This window comes from Mandrillus leucophaeus, unplaced genomic scaffold (genome assembly GCF_000951045.1).
Source record: "Mandrillus leucophaeus isolate KB7577 unplaced genomic scaffold, Mleu.le_1.0 Scaffold51, whole genome shotgun sequence".
In the NCBI taxonomy this organism is placed as follows: Eukaryota; Metazoa; Chordata; class Mammalia; order Primates; family Cercopithecidae; genus Mandrillus; species Mandrillus leucophaeus.
In genome coordinates, this window is record NW_012105475.1 from 5,119,517 (window position 1) to 5,135,811 (window position 16,295).

Consider the following 16,295-nt stretch of genomic DNA (forward strand, 5'->3'; position numbering starts at 1 on the left):
CTGAAGGTAATTAACTGTTACCTGGGATCTTCATAATTCAGATCTGTTCTATGTTGAATTTAATACATTTTTTTTTAAATCTCGAGGCTTTAATTTGTTAGTTATTTTTGTTACTGTAATCTATAACAAACAAAAATTATCCTCTACATTTCTTTTTTTTTTTTTTTTTTTGAGACAGGGTCTCTGTCGCCCAGGCTGGAGTGCAGTGGTGCGATCGTAGCTAACTGCAGCCTTGACCTCCCAGGCTCGAGCTGTCCTCCCACCTCAGCCTTCTGAGTAGCCGGGACTACAGGTGTGTACCACGATGCCCGGCAAATTTTAAAATTTTCTTGTTGGGGATGGGAGTCTCCTTTTGTTGGCCAGGCTGGTCCTGAACTCCTGGACTCAAGTGATTCTCCCACCTCAGCCTCCCAAACTGCTGGGATCAGCCACTGCACCCAACCATACAATTCTTTACATATTTTTTACATCAGACTCTTCTCATGGCTGATCCTATGTCAGACTTCATTAAAGAAACCATGAGGTTCCAGGAATTTAGGAGTTGGGTTACTTTTCTTTAAGGTCAATTGTTTGTATATCTAAAGGGCAGAAAAAGAAAAAGATGGTAAAAAATTGGTACCATTACCGACCCCTGCAAGATCAGTTTTCCATTGCTAACATTTCTTGTCTCCTTTGACTGTTGGAAAATGAAGTTCTTTGTTTGCTTTTACAAGACAAAGTACATGCCCTTTAGTAATCTGCTGCTTCCTTCTCTCTGCCTATGTTTTCTCTTTTGTGGTCCTGCCTGTCCTTTGTGCTTTATGCTTAAGAGAGGGGATTTAAAAATGAAAGGAAAATCATAGACTAGTTTATGGCCTGTAGAACACCGTGACCTATGGAAATTGTTCATGTTTTATGAAGTTAAGTCTCTAAATTTATTTTTCTAGGATTTCTTAAAGATTTAAAACTTGTATGTAAATTCGAGCCATCTGGGCAAAATGCCAGACTAGGGCTATTCCGCCCAAACTAGATAGAGCATGTAATGTCACAATTAGTTAGCTTATTAGAGTTAGTTTATAGAAATAATGTACATTTAATTTTTTAAGAGGCTCAGAAATGTGTTAAATCATTTGAGAATTTTTAGTCACTGTTACTAATAATAAGGCAACATTGTCATGCTGACAGGCAGGGTGCTGTTTCCAAAGTTAGTAGATTTTTGCCATAGGTTGAGGAGTGGGTTTGGCTGTAAATAATGTCACCATGTTTGTTACATTTTCTAAAGGGCTAATATTTAATAACTTACCAATGAACAAAGAATGTTATACACAAGGCTTCCCTAAAGGATGTATGGATTGTAGAAATAATGCAGTATAGAAATCAGAAGACCTGGTTCCCTAGTTTTGCCTACTTTTAGCCCCCTGTCCTTGAGCAAGGCATGTAATAACCTCCCTCCATTTCAGTTTCTTCAAATGTAAAATGTAGAGATTATGCCTGCTTGTCGTGGTAACATATTGGGATTATTTTGGGATCAAATTAAATAATAACAAAGAACTTTGAAGACATAAAGCACTGTCAAAGTGTAAAATTTTATTAAAGCAAAGTAATAGTGTAACACTGTACAACATAATGTGTGTGTACAACATAATGTGTTAACTGTTAATGATTGAACCAGATACATTATAAACTTACTTCAAATTTGTTATAGCTTTACTAAACATGCTGCTATAAGTACGTTCTGATATAGGTAATTCTTTTTTTTAATTTCTTTTTTTTTTTTTTTTTTTTGAGCCAGAGCGTCGCTCTGTTGTCCAGGCTGGAGTGTAATAACATGACCTCAGCTCGTTGCAACCTCCGCCTCTTGGGTTAGAGCGATGCTCCTGCCTCAGCCTCTCAAGTAGCTGGGATTACAGGCACACACCACCATGCCTGGCTAATTTTTGTATTTTTAGTAGAGACAGGGTTTCACCATGTTGGCCAGGCTTATGTTGAACTCCTGACCTCAAGTGATCCGCCCGCCTCAGCCTCCCAAAGTGTTGGGATTACAGGCATGAGCCAAGGTGCCCAGGCTAATACAGGTAATTCTGATAGATGACCACCTAACATAAAGTTGAAAATTTTTCATATGACTTATGGAGTTGATAAGTTATGAAATAGTTGGAAAACCTACAAGTATTTCTAGAATTTTTGTTAGGCTTGGCTTTTTGGAGGAAGGAGGAATATAAATGTCAGGCAGGTTGTTGGATAGAATTAATCAGAATCAAGTTACAATTCGGTGATTTATTTTTTCAACAAAATTAAATGAATGTCCTTATGTACATATATAAAGCAATTAGTGCTAAATAGAAGGAAATATAAGATCCTTGAGTCATAGGCTCTGTTCCCTGTTGTTGTTTTGGCCTCCTTCCCTTCTTATTCTTCACCAGCACCAGACTACTTAAGACTTAAAACCCCACTTTGTTCCCTCTTGTTTACGAGCTTTTGCACATCCTGCTGCCTCTGCTTCAAAGATATTTTCTAGAGCAAAAGAACAAAAATAAATTAATGATTGCCTCCTGATTTTTGTGGTTAGTGCCCAGTTGACCTTTTTGTTTTTCATAACCACAAATACGTGTTTTGGAAGATAGGGAAAGCATATTAGAAAAGTAAGTTGGGGAAGTTAACCTGGAATGCCTGGTTAAGGGTTGAGGTTTTATTTTGTAGGTTGTAGGAAGCCATTGACAGATGTATCCAAGAGAGTGTTACAGACAGAGTTCTACTTTATAAAGATTGTTGGGCAGTCAACGTTTTAGAACCTCCTTGGGTTGGATTGGAGGTTAGGAATCACCATATATTGTCAGATCATGAGGCAGAATTGTAGAAACAGTTATGATTAGGATCTGAAAACAGTCAGACATTCATTCATGTACAAAATATTAATGCTTTTTATGTTTCAGGCTGTCTTCTAGGTTCTGGGGATGCAGGAGTAAAATACTAAATCCTACTCCTCCAATATACAGAAAATTAAAGAATGCCTTACAAGTCAATAAGAAAAGAACAGACAACCCTATAGAACAGTGGATAAATGTCTTGAACAGACCTTTCATAAAAGATAATGGCCAGTAAACATGTGTAAAGGTGCCACTTCATTAGTAATTATGAACATAAAATTAAAATCACAATGAGAGACTCCTACACACCCACCAGAACAGATACATTTTAAAAGATTGGCCAGGCATAGTGGCATGAGCCTGTAACCCGAGCTACATGGGAGGCTGAGGCACGAGAATCACTTGAACGCCAAAGACAGAGGTTGCAGTGAGCCAACATTGCATCACTGCACTCCAGCCTGGGCGACAGAGGGAGACTCCCATCTCAAAAAAAAAGGATCAAATATAGCAAGTATTGATGATGTAAAGCAATGGTAACTCTCATGCTCGCTAGTGAGAGTATAAACTGCTATAGCTACTCTAGAAAACTGTTTAGCAGTGCAAACACTTTGACCCAGCAATCTATTGCAAGGTTATGTCCAGTGGAATATGCATACATGTATACCAAGGAGGGCTCAGGAATGTTCATTGCTGTCATTATTATAATAGCAAAAAAAAACTGGAAACAATTCATATCCCTTACCTATGGTATATTCATATAAAGGAATGCTACACAGCAGTGAAAACAGAGTACAGCTATTCCTGATAATCCAGATGAGTCTCACAAGCATCATTAAGTGAAAGAGGTCAAACAGAAAAGAAGGCATTATATATGATTCCATTTTATTTTTATTTATTTGAGGCAAGGTCTCACTCTGTCACCCAGGCTGGAGTACAGTGGCACAATCACGGCTCATTATAGCCTCCATCTCCCAGGTTCAAGCGATCCTCCAACCTCAGCCTCCCAAGTGTCTGGGACTACAGGTGTATGCCACCATGCTCAGCTAATTTTTTTACTTTTTATAGAGATGAGGTCTCATGTTGCTCAGCCTGGTCTCAAACTCCTGGGCTCACGCGGTCCTCCTGCTTTGGCTTTCCAAAGTGTTGGTATTATAAGCGTGAGCCACTATGCCCAGCCATGATTCCCAAAGTGTTGGTATTACAAGCATGAGCCACTGTGCCCGGGCGTGATTCCATTTATAAGAAGCCTTACAAGCAGGCAAAACTTAAACTGTAATGTTAGAAGTCAAGATAGTGGTTAAGAGGAACTATGCAGGGTTAATAGCATGAGATAGGGCTTCTTGGGTGCTGACAGGGCATCTTGGTCTGGGTGGTGAGTACATTGGTGTTGAGTTTATGTAATTCATTCACCTGTACATTTATGTGTATTTTTCTTTGTGCTATATTTCAATAATTTTTTTTTTAATTTGCCCATCTTTACATGCTGTGGAAGAGAGCCATCGTTATCAAAATGATCGCTGTTGTAGTGAACATTCGTGCTTCAAATACCTGGCACTGTGTTAGGTGTTAATGTGTGTGTGTGTGTACACTCATATATATATATACTCCTGTGTATATATACACATACTCATTTAATCTTCACAACTCTATGAGGTTTACTTTTATTATTTGCATTTTACAGATAAGGAAACTGGGACACAGAAAGGTTGAGTAACTTGCTGAAGCTCACCCAGCTAGTAAGTGATGGACTCAGACTTTGCACCTAGACATTCTGTCTCTGACGTCTGTGCTCTTAACTGCTCTGCCATACATACAATAAGCTGGGAGTATGCTTGGTCTGTTTGAAGGAGAGCGAGAAGGCCAGTGTAGCAGAAGTGTGAGGCAAGTTGGGGCACAGTAGTAGGAGTTGAAGACTACATAGTAGGTTATTGGAACTTGAAGGCCATGGTAGGAACTTTGGCTTTTACTCTAAGTGCAGTTGGAAGTATTTGGGTGGATTATGGCAGAGGAGTGATGTTAAATGATTTATTTTTTAATCATTTATATTTTAAAAGGAAAACTGTGAGACAAGCCTGTAAATGGTGCAGTGGCAGGAACTGGGAGACCAGTTAGGCTATTAGAATAATTCAGTATTGTTGAATTAGTCAAAGATGATGTGACTTAGACCAGGGTGGCAGTGGGAGGTGGAGAGAAGTTTTCAGATACTGAATATATTTTGAGAATAGGGCCAGGAGAGTTACTGAGGAATTTAGGGTGTGAAATAGATAATAAGGATGATTTTAGAGTTTTGGCCTGAACAACTAGAAGAATGGCATTAACATTTATCAAGATGGGGAAGATTGCAAGAGGAGTTGGTTTGGGGAGGAAGATTAGGATTCTTGGAAATGTTAAATTTGAAATCCTTTTAGACGTCCAAGTGAAGATATTGCATAGACAGTTAAAGTGAGTTCAAGTCAGAAGTCCAGAAGTCCATAAAGATATACATTTGATAATCATCAATTTGCAGGTGGTATTTAAAGATATGAGACTGGGTGATATCTCCAAAGGAATGAATGTAAATAGAGAAGTACTTTCTGCAGCAGTCCAGTGTGTAGATGTCAGGGAGATGAGGAACAATCAGCACAGGAGACTGAGAAGGAGCAGCCAGTAAGATGGGGGAAACCAAGAGGGTGATGTCTTAGAAAGCAGATGGGAGGGCCAGGCGCAGTGGCTCACACCTGTAATCCCAGCACATTGGGAGGCCAAGGCAGGTGGATCACAAGGTCAGGAGTTCGAGACCAGCCTGGCTAAGATGGTGAAACCCTGTCTCTACTAAAAAATACGAAAATTAGCTGGGCGCGATGGTGGGCGCCTGTAATTCCAGCTACTCGGGAGGCCGAGGCAGGAGAATTGCTCAAACCCAGGAGGCAGAGGTTGCAGTGAGCCGAGATTGCACCACTGCACTCTAGCCTGGGCAACAGAGCAAGACTGCGTCTCAAAAAAAAAAAGCAAGCAAGCAGGTGGGAAAAGTGTTTTAAGGAAGAGACAGAACCTCAGTTTTTTTCTTATTTTTTATTTTATTATTATTAGTCAGTATTGGATCAGATTGGTTTTTTTTTTGTTGTTTTGTTTTTTTTTTTTTTTTTTTTTGTGTGTATTGGTTTTTTTTTTTTTTTTTTTTTTTTTTTTTTTTTTTTTTTTTTTTTTTTTTTGAGACGGAGTCTTGCTCTGTCGCCCAGGCTGGAGTGCTGTGGCCAGATCTCAACTCACTGCAAGCTCTGCCTCCCGGGTTTACGCCATTCTCCTGCCTCAGCCTCCCAAGTAGCTGGGACTACAGGCGCCCGCCACCTCGCCTGGCTAGTTTTTTGTATTTTTTTTTTAGTAGAGACGGGGTTTCACCATGTGAGCCAGGATGGTCTCGATCTCCTGACCTCGTGGATCAGATTGTATTTTAAGTGAATGTGAGAAACATAGGAAAGTTGGAACAAAGTTTGCTAAAAGTGGGATATATGGAAAGAAAAGAAGCAGGAAAGTTATTATACAATGGACAGGATTATGAAAGTCTGGAGGTTTTAAAAGAGAAGAGAATGCCTGACCATCTTAAATACCTGGTAGCTTTTCTTAGTGTCTGTCTTTTCTCACTGTCTTACCAACCTTTTAATTCATACAGGATTTGAATCAAAAGATGAGTGTCATGGTTCAAGTTTTTGAATACAGTGATTTACCTTCTTTTAGGGGGTGACAAGACAGCCATATAAGAAATAGGAAAGGGACCATTTTACTTCTCTGCTCCTGAGAACTTGCCCCATCAGCAAAGCTCTTTTAGTTCCACTCTGCCTTCTCTTGCCCATTATCCAGGAAGATGAAAGTAGTTCAGGTATGAGGAGGGAACAAAGTAAAGCCGTCTGTACTGACCTGACTCCTCCCTCTGGTAATGGCAGGTGACTTAGTAGAGCTGGATCAACATTAATCATTAATATTCCAGATTTATGACTTCATCTCCATTAAATAAAAATCTAATGTGGAAATGTGTTTCAATTTGAAAAGTTTTTACTTTTAGTGCATATTGCTAAAATGTGTATTTCTACTAGCTATTAAAGAAAGATCAATCTAAGAGACCTTATGTTAAGAAGAGATTGTGCCAAAGAGGCCAGTCATCATAGAACCTTCTAGTCCACAGCCTCTTAAGGAAACCATAGGACCAGTCTGTAGCCAAACCATAACTGGTCAGCAGGTTAGTGCAGTTAGATAGCAGTTTATATTTTTTTGCTTTTACTCTTGGCCATGCAAATGCAAACTCAGAAATAGGCAATTCAAGTGCTGTGGAAGATTGAGGGAACCTGGAGCAGACCACAAATGAATAAAAATTATGAGTAAGTAGAAGTTACGAGGTAGAGAATAGGTACCATCAGTAGAGAGTAAAGTAGTTAGAAACATCAGAAGTACAGAAATAGAGATGCTGGCCAGGCGTGGTGGCTCATACCTGTAATCCCAGCACTTTGGGAGGCCGAGGCAGGTGGATCACTTGAGGTCAGGAGTTCAAGACCAGTCTGACCAACATGGTGAAACCCCGTCTCTACTAAAAATAAAAAATTAGCTGTGCATGGTGTTGTGTGCCTGTAATCCCAGCTACTCAGGAGGCTGAGGCAGGAGAATTGCTTGAACCCAGGAGGCAGAGGTTGCAGTGAGCCGAGATCGCACCATTGCACTCCAGCCTGGGTAAAAAAAGGAAAACCCCACCTCAAAAAAAAAAAAAAAAAAAAAAAAGAAGAAATAGAGATGCTTAATCCACATTACAGTAGGGAAGCAATAAGTTCCGGAAAACAAAGCAATGTTTACCTAGTATCAAGACTTGAATTCAAACTTGAACGTGCAGGCCAGGTGCGGTGGCTCATGCTTGTAATCCCAGCACTTTGGGAGGCCAAAGCAGGCGGATCACCTGAGGTTGGGAGTTTGAGACCAGCCTGACCAACATGGAGAAACGCTGTCTCTACTGAAAATACAAAATTAGCATGGTGTGGTTGGTGCATGCCTGTAATCCCAGCTACTCAGGAGGCTGAGGCAGGAGAATCACTTGAACCCAGGAGGTGGAGGTTGCCGTGAGCCGAGATCACGGCATTGCATGCCAGCCTGGGCAACAAGAGTGAAACTCTGTGTCAAAAAAAAAAAAAAATCTTGAACAAGCTTTTGTAGTGTATGATCAGACTGTCTTGTAATTTCTGATTTTTATGTGAAATTCTTGCCTCTTCCTTATTACCATTTTTAGCTTTACAATGAAATCCCTTATTCAGTCCAAAAGAACCCAACATTAAGCTGAGTATAAATATTTAGACTTACCAAGCAGATACATAAGGAAATACTTTTTAACATTTTTTTCTTCCAGGCCAGGTGTGGTAGCTCACACCCGTAATCCCAGGGAAGGCCAAAGTGTGAGGAACCCCGTGCCCAGCCTGGGCAACATGACAAAGCCCTATCTCTACAAAAATGTACAAAAATTAGCCAGGTGTCGTGGCCTGCGCCTGTGGTCCCAGCTACTAGAGAAGCTGAGGTGGGGGGATAGCTTGAGCCCGGGAGGTCTAGGCTTCAGTGAGCCATGATCGCGCCACTGCATTCCAGCCTGTGTGACAAAGTGAAACCCTGTCACACACAAAAAAAATTTTCTTGAAATACAAAAGAAAAATGCCACAGAGTAATTTAACAGATGATAATAAAACACTTAAAATGTTAATTTATTTGAAGGTGATTTTTAAGGAATATTTTATCTGTTATAATAAAAAGTTAAGCACAAGTTCATTTACGAAATAATATCCTCTGCACTCGATTTTTTTTTTGAGCAAAGTTTCGCTCTTGTTGCCCAGGCTCTTGTATAGTGGTGCAATCTTGACTCACTGCAACCTCCACCTCCTGGGTTCAAGTGATTCTCATGCCTCAGCTTCCCGACTAGCTGGGATTATAGGCATGCACCACCATGCCCAGCTTATTTTTGTATTTTTAGTAGAGATGAGGTTTCGCCATGTTGGTCAGGCTGGTCTTGAACTCCTGACCTCAAGTGATCGGCCTGCCTGGGCCTCCCAAAGTGCTGGAATTACAGGCATGAGCCACCATGCCCAGCCATCACTTGAATGATTATTAACACCAGGGAATGAAATGTTTTTCTAGGTTTTAACTTTTCAGATTTTTTGTTTTTTGGGGGGGCGACGGGATATTTCTTCGTTGCCCTGAGCAGAGTGCGGTGGTGCCTGCTGTCACTGCCCAACAGTCACTGCCCTCAAGCAGTTCTCCCACCTCACCGTTCCAAAGTGTTGGAATTAAAGGCATGAGCCACCACACTGGCAACTTTTCAGAATTTTTAAGTGACCATGATGGAGTTTACCATCTCTCAACCCCCACACCTCCACACACACACACACAAACTTTGAAAATCTGGACAAAATAAATGAAACAATGTGTTTTAGACTTTGGACAACAGCAATGCAGGACTGTGATCCCTAAAAGAAGGGAAACAAATAAGGTGAGCTCTAAATTCACCCACCCACCCTGGCTTTTTGCCTGGGGCACATTCTAAATTGTAGATCTGGAACAGGGAATCTGGAGCAAAGAACGAGATGAAGAGATAGAGATCAGAATTTATGGAAGCTGAGGCAGCAGAAGTTGTAGGGCAAAGTTCAGCAGGAAGGACACTTTGTCAAAAAATAATGCTATCCATAGAAGTCTTTGACTTTTTGCTGAATTCTAGAATGGACATACATGGAGTGAAACTGTAAAGCCAGACAAAGAGCAACCAGATTGATGTGAACTGACAGACATGAGAGGTCACAGAGGGCTGGGAAGCGTTTGAGTTTTTACTGGCTAGAGGGGAAAGTCCTTCTTGATTACTCACATTTAAGGACAAAATAATACCAATCTTAAAAACTCTTGGGGAAAAAAAAAAAAAGGCCGGGTGCAGTGGCTCACGCCTGTAATCCCAGCACTTTGGGAGGCCCAGACGGGTGGATCACAAGGTCATTAGATCAAGACCATCCTGGCTACCACAGTGAAATCCCGTCTCTACTAAAAATACAAAAAAAATTAGCCGAGCACGGTGGCGGGCACCTGTAGTCCCAGCTACACGGGAGGCTGAGGCAGGAGAATGGTGTGAACCCCGGGAAGCAGAGCTTGCAGTGAGTGGAGATCACAGCACTGCACTCCAGCCTGGGCGACAGAGCAAGACTCCGTCTCAAAAAAAAAAAAAAAAAAAAATTGAACATAGGGTTGGGCATTGTGGCTCAAGCCTGTAATCCCATCACTTTGGGAGGCTGAGGCAGGCGAATTCCTTGAGCTCACGAATTCCAGACCAGCCTGGGCAACATGGCGAAACTCTGTCCTTACAAAAAAATACAAAAATTAGCCAGGCGTGGTGGTGCTCACCTGTAGTCCCAGCTGCTCAGAAGGCTGAGATAAGAGGATGGATTGAGCCTGGAAGGGGGAAATTTCAGTGAGCCATGATCATGCCACTGCACTCCAGTCAGGATGATAGAGCCAGACCTTATCTCAAAAAAAATTTTTTTTCGAACATAAGACTATTATATTCAAAAATTAGCTTAAAATGGCTCGATAGGCCTGACTTACAGAAGAGTTCAAACTTACAGATGAACGCATAGAAAATCTTCTGGTGAAGAATTTCCAGGACACATAAACCATAAAAATAAAAAAATTTAATTGAACTTAAAATTTAAAAGCATGTTCAAGGATACTGTTATGAAAATGCAAAGGCAACTTACGGACTGGGAGAAATATCACAGTATAGTATAAACATCTGACAAACAACTAGATTCCAGAATATATAAAGAATATAATAGTGTTAAAGTGGTAAATATTCTTGTTTCCAGAACATAACAGAAAGAAGACAGCCCAATTAAAAATTTGATTTGAACAGACACTTTAGTTTAAAAACTGATTTGAACAGTCACATCACCAAAGTAGAGATGGGAAGCAAATAAGCACATGAGAACGTGCTCAAAATAAGGTGTAGTCATTAGGGAAATATACATTAAAACCACAAAGGGATATCACTACACACCAATTAGAATGAGAAATTAGAATGTTTTGATTCTAGAATGAAGTTGATGATTATCTTTTCTATGTTTTTATATTTATGGAAGTATTCCCAACTCTAATGGTTGCTTCCTATTAGAGTTGGGAATACTTCCATAAATATAAAAACACAGAAAAGATAATAATCTTTCACTAATCATGTAGTGATATTCCTTTGCGGTTTTTAACTTACATTTAATTAACGGTTTTAACAAGTCTTGAGGATGTGGAGCAAGTCATTTGATTTAGGCATCATCGATGATAACATCTGTGGAAGGAAAATAGAATATTTCTGTCTTGTATTCTTCTTTACAAGTGAAGAAAACTTCCTGGAAGCCCATGCTCATGGCTCAACCAGCCAACTGGCAATAGAGAGAAGATCGTGTAAGTGGCTTAAATAAATCAATATTTACCACGTAAGGCTGGATAGGCCCTGAGCGTCCCCTGAAGGACTTGGCAAACGGAAGAAGGATCAACAAAATCACAGTTCTTTTTATCAGAGAAGAGGAAGAATGGCTGTTGACTAACCAAGTTGCAACTGTATTTGATTACACTAAGACTGTGAAGGAGAGGATCAGTGAAGTAGACAAAGAAATGATAGGAAACATCTTGATAATACGTGTGTTCCCAACTTAAATCATTTTACATGCCACTTGAGTTGACTTTGTCTTTAACACTATTAGCCATTTTCTTCCTGAAAGTCTGTTTATTCCCACTTATTTTAATTCTTATTAAAAAATGTTAAATTGGCCAGGTGCGATGGCTCACGCTTGTAATCCCAGCACTTTGAGAAGCCACGGTGGGTGGGTCACAAGGTCAGGTGTTTGAGACCAGACTGGTCAATAGGGTGAAACCCTGTCTGTACTAAAAATACAAAAAATTAGCTGGGCGTGGTGGCGCATGCCTGTAATCCCAGCTACTCGGGAGGGTGAGGCAGGAGAATCACTTGAACCTGGGAGGGGGAGGTTGCAGTGAGCCAGGATCACACCACTACACTCCAGCCTGGGCAACAGAGCGAGACTCTGTCTCAAAAAAAAAAGGTGTTAAATTATAAAATACTTAAAACAAAAATAATTTATCCACATTTAACACTAACATTTTCTCTGTTTGCTTATAATGAAAAAATTGTCTCAAATGAAATGAAAAATTGCTGTAATGAAAAAATTGCTACAGATATATATGTAGCATACATACATATACATTGTGTGTGTGTATATATGGTTGTAACTCTTTCCCAAACCTGCCAGTGTCTTGAAGTTGATGATTCTCTTTTCTATGTTTTTGTATTTATGGAAGTATTGCCAATTCTAATGGTTGCTTCCAAATTTCTCTCCCTGTCTTATCCTTATATGTAGGTGTCCTCCAACATTGTGTTAATTCTTTTGATTTCCTCTAAATCTGTACCTTGTTTGAGAGTTTTATTATCTTTAAAAGGTTCAGATAAACTATGAAACTATTTTTGTTTAATCTGTCTCTAGCTTCCACCTTTTTCTGAGCTTTAAACATATTATTAATCCCCCACCAGACTTCACAGCATGAACCTAAACAAACCATCTGAACCTGGTCCAAAAAATCTGTTCCTCTGTCTTCTACCTTAATTGTGGTGTTACTCTCCACTTCGTTAAAACTTTGGCCTACAGATAAATTTTGTTACTCTGGTAATCAGTATAATATCCAATAGGGAGGTTTCCACATAAATGTTTTAAATGATGTTACCTTTTTTTTTTTTTTGAGATGGAGTTTTACTCTTGTTGCCCAGGGTAGAGTGCAATGGCACAATCTCGGCTCACCGCAACCTCTGCCTCCTGGATTCAAGTGATTCTCCTGCCTCAGCCTCCCGAGTAGCTGGGATTACAGGCACGCCCCACCATGCCCAGCTGATTTTGTATTTTTAGTTAGACAGGGTTTCTCCACGTTGGTCAGGCTGGTCTCAAACTCCCGACCTCAGGTGATCCGCCCACCTTGGCCTCCCAAGGTGCTGGGATTACAGGCATGAGCCACCGTGCCCAGCTATGATGTTAACATTTCTAAGACAACCCATAAAAATCAGTTTAACTCATATTGTACCTGAAGTTTACTTAAAAATGTGAATCACATATCACATTAGTAATATTTCTAAATGAGACGAGCAGCAATGATGGTCCTGTGGATTGATACTGGGGTGCTGTTGGAACTGGACTGAAAATGATGGGATATCCTAAAGTTATTGGAAAGATAAGTGCATAGATGTGAGGCATTGGGCTCAGGACTCTGGATTAAGAAAATGAGGCTGGAAGACAGGTTAAGCATAGTAATGGAAGACTTGATAGGGTGAGAGGAAAAGGTGTGACTTTTGAGGAAAGAAGACTTTAAGATGGTTATGGGTAAAGGAGGTGAGGATGGGGAATTAAGCTGGGAATGGAAACTGAGGTAGGTGGGTAATTATAGGAGCCTCTGTTGTGAATTGACATGGTATTTCCCAGTTGGCCTCCTCTCAATTTAAATTACAGTATTATGGGTTTCCCCCATAATTTTTCCTCCTTCATACAACTGCCATTCTTATGTATAATTTATGTAATAGTTAATACTGTTTTCTTAATATTTAGACTTGGATGCAGGTAATTGTGCAAATTTCTTGTACCAACTTTTAAAATTTTTACAGTTGAACTTTTTTTCTTTTTTAAAGGCAAAGAACAGTGCTTGGCCCTAACAGAAGTGGGGTGGGGAACAGTGGACCTTTCCCTCTCCCAGTTTTTACATATTTTGTGGATATGTATTGATTGTTACAATTTTCCCTTCAGGCTTAAGTATATTTAGTCAAAATCTTTCAGTCTGATAATCACAAAAGGTATCTTCTTATAATGTACATTTCTTGGAAGACTGGGAAGATTGGTTGCGTTTTCCTATGTTAGTTGGCTTTTCCTGTGTTGTGAATTGTCCCTTGATAGGTTTTCATGTTTTTCTATTGGGCTTTTTCTTTTCATGCATAAGAGTTGTCTGTATTAAGAATGTCAGCCAGATTCCACATGTGTACATTTGTTATATATTGAGAGAACAAGAAGGCATGAGCAAGTACAAAGATATTTTAGCTTCTCTTAAACTTTTGTCCCCAACCCTGCCCCACTCAATGTGGAAGTTACTTAATCATATCTGTTCGTCTTTTCCTTTAAGGTTCCTACTTTTACTTTATACTTTAAAAGACTTTTCCAACTTTAGATTGTGAAGCTACTTACCTTTAATTTTTTAAATACTTCTAGAAGCAACTGCCTTTTATTAGCTTATAATTCCTTTACGGTATTTTCACTTTAGTCATCCCTCAAGATCCATGGAAAATTGTAGAGCCTTCTAGGACCTCCTGTGGATACCAAAATCCCCAGATGTTCAAGTCCCTGATATAAAATAGCATGTATTTGTATATAACCTGTGCACAAATCCCCCATATGCTCTTTTTTGTTTGTTTGTTTTCTTTGTGTTTGTAAGACAGAGTCTCAGTCTTTCACCCAGGCTGGAGTGCAGTGGCACAATCTTGACTTACTACAACCTCCGCCTCCCAGGTTCAAGCGATTCTTCTGCCTCAGCCTCCCGAGTAGCTGGGGCTACAGGTGCGCACCACCACACGTGGCTAACTTCTGTATTTTTAGTAGAAGCAGGGTTTCATCATGTTGGCCAGGCTGATCTCAAACTCCTGACCTCAAGTGATCCACCCACCTTGGCCCTGCAAAGTGCTGGGATGGCAGGTGTGAGCCACTGCGCCCAGTCCCCCATATGCTTTAAATTGTCTCCAGATTACTTATAATACTTAATACAATGTAAATAGTTATTGTACTGTGTTGTTTAGGGAATAATGACAAGGAAAAAAAAGTCTGTACATATTTAGTACAGACACAATTTTTTTCTGAAACTTTTGTTTCTTGGTTGACTCCATGGATGCAGAACCCATAGATACAAAAGGCTAACCATGTAATAAGTTTCCAGATCCAGTTGTGGGTTTTTGATTGTTGGTTGGTTTGTTTGTTTTTGAGATGGAGTTTCGTTCTTGTCGCCCAGGCTGGAGTGCAATGGCACAATCTTGGCTCATGGCAACCTCCGCCTTCCAGGTTCAAGCGATTCTCCTGCACCAGCCTCCCAAGTAGCTGGAATTACAGGCGCCTGCCACCGTGCCCAGCTAATTTTTGTATTTTTAATAGAGATGGAGTTTCACCATGTTGGCCAGGCTGGTCTAGAACTCCTGACCTCAGAGTGTCCACCCATTTTGGCCTCCCAAAGTGTTGGGATTACAGGCATGAGCCACCACGCCTGGCCCCGGTTATATTTTGATGCTTATTCTTAACTGTCACATCTTTAGAATATGCCCATTTAAGAGAATGATCTAAAATCCAATTCTGAGGTTCTGAGACTGCTTCTATTTTAATATTTGTAGCTACATTTTAAATTATTATTACACAGCTGAGGTTGTAAATGTTCAGTCTTTCAGAATTTATGAGGCGGCCATCACTCACCTACTTCCTTTTGAATGTCATAGAAAGGGAAAAACTATACAAATAGGAATGACCTTTGAAAGTAAGTGAATTAATGAATTCTATATTAATGCTTTTGTAGAAAGTGAATAATGCAGATTTTGTAATGTTAGTAAACCTATATGGTAGATAATACGGTAGGTAAGTGATGAGTAAAGCACAACTCTTGCTTTGAAGGAATGTATTGCCATTAATTTGGGGGTAGGTTGGGATTAGAGCAGTAAATAAAAAATGGTATATAAAATGGACTAAAGTGAGCCTCATAAGAAAACCTCCCCAAAGGTACATTGTGGATTTTAAGAGAGAGGATATTTTACTGATTATAAGGAAAGCCTGAATGGAAAAGTAACATTGGTGATGACCATCAGTGAAAGGATAGGATTTTAGCAGGTAGAGAGGTGGGGAGAATACTTTGGACAGAGACAATTTTAGAAGGGGGAAAAAGAAACCCAGAATGGGAAAGCACAGGGCATATGCATTGGGGAAACAAGATTTGTGTGTGTGTGTGGCATTAAGTGTGAGGACAGTAGGAAATAAAGTTGGAAAGGTTGAAAAGATAGGTTGGGGTTACGTTTGGTGAGCATTAGGAGTGTTTTCATTGACAGGAAAGGGAAATGATACAGATCTACTTTGTGCTGTATGATAGCCACTAGCCGTATACAACTCTTGAGGCCTTGAAATATGTCTAGTCCAATTGCGACGTGCTCCAAGTGCAAAGTACACATTAGATTTTTAAGGCTCAGTATGGGAAAAAAAGTCATTAAAATGTTTATATTGGTTACATGTTGAAATAAATGTTTTTGATATACTGGGTTAAATAAAATACTGAAGTTAATTTTACCTGTTTCTTTCTATTTTTTAATATGGCTACACTAAATTAGAAAATTTTAAATTATGTGGC

General features: G+C 39.8%; 1 protein-coding gene across 2 annotated transcripts in view; it reads left to right on the forward strand.

The window, feature by feature from the left end:
• The window catches only part of YES1 (YES proto-oncogene 1, Src family tyrosine kinase), a 92,731-nt gene that overhangs the window by 34,190 nt on the left and 42,246 nt on the right, over positions 1-16,295 (forward strand). The window contains exon 1 of one of the 2 annotated variants that reach the window (XM_011996338.1): positions 4,325-4,409. The exons of the other annotated variant lie outside the window; for it this stretch is intronic. The gene's annotated coding sequence lies outside the window, so the exon portion shown is untranslated. Of the gene's footprint in view, positions 1-4,324; positions 4,410-16,295 lie in introns of those variants that run through there. 2 annotated transcript variants of the gene reach the window in all.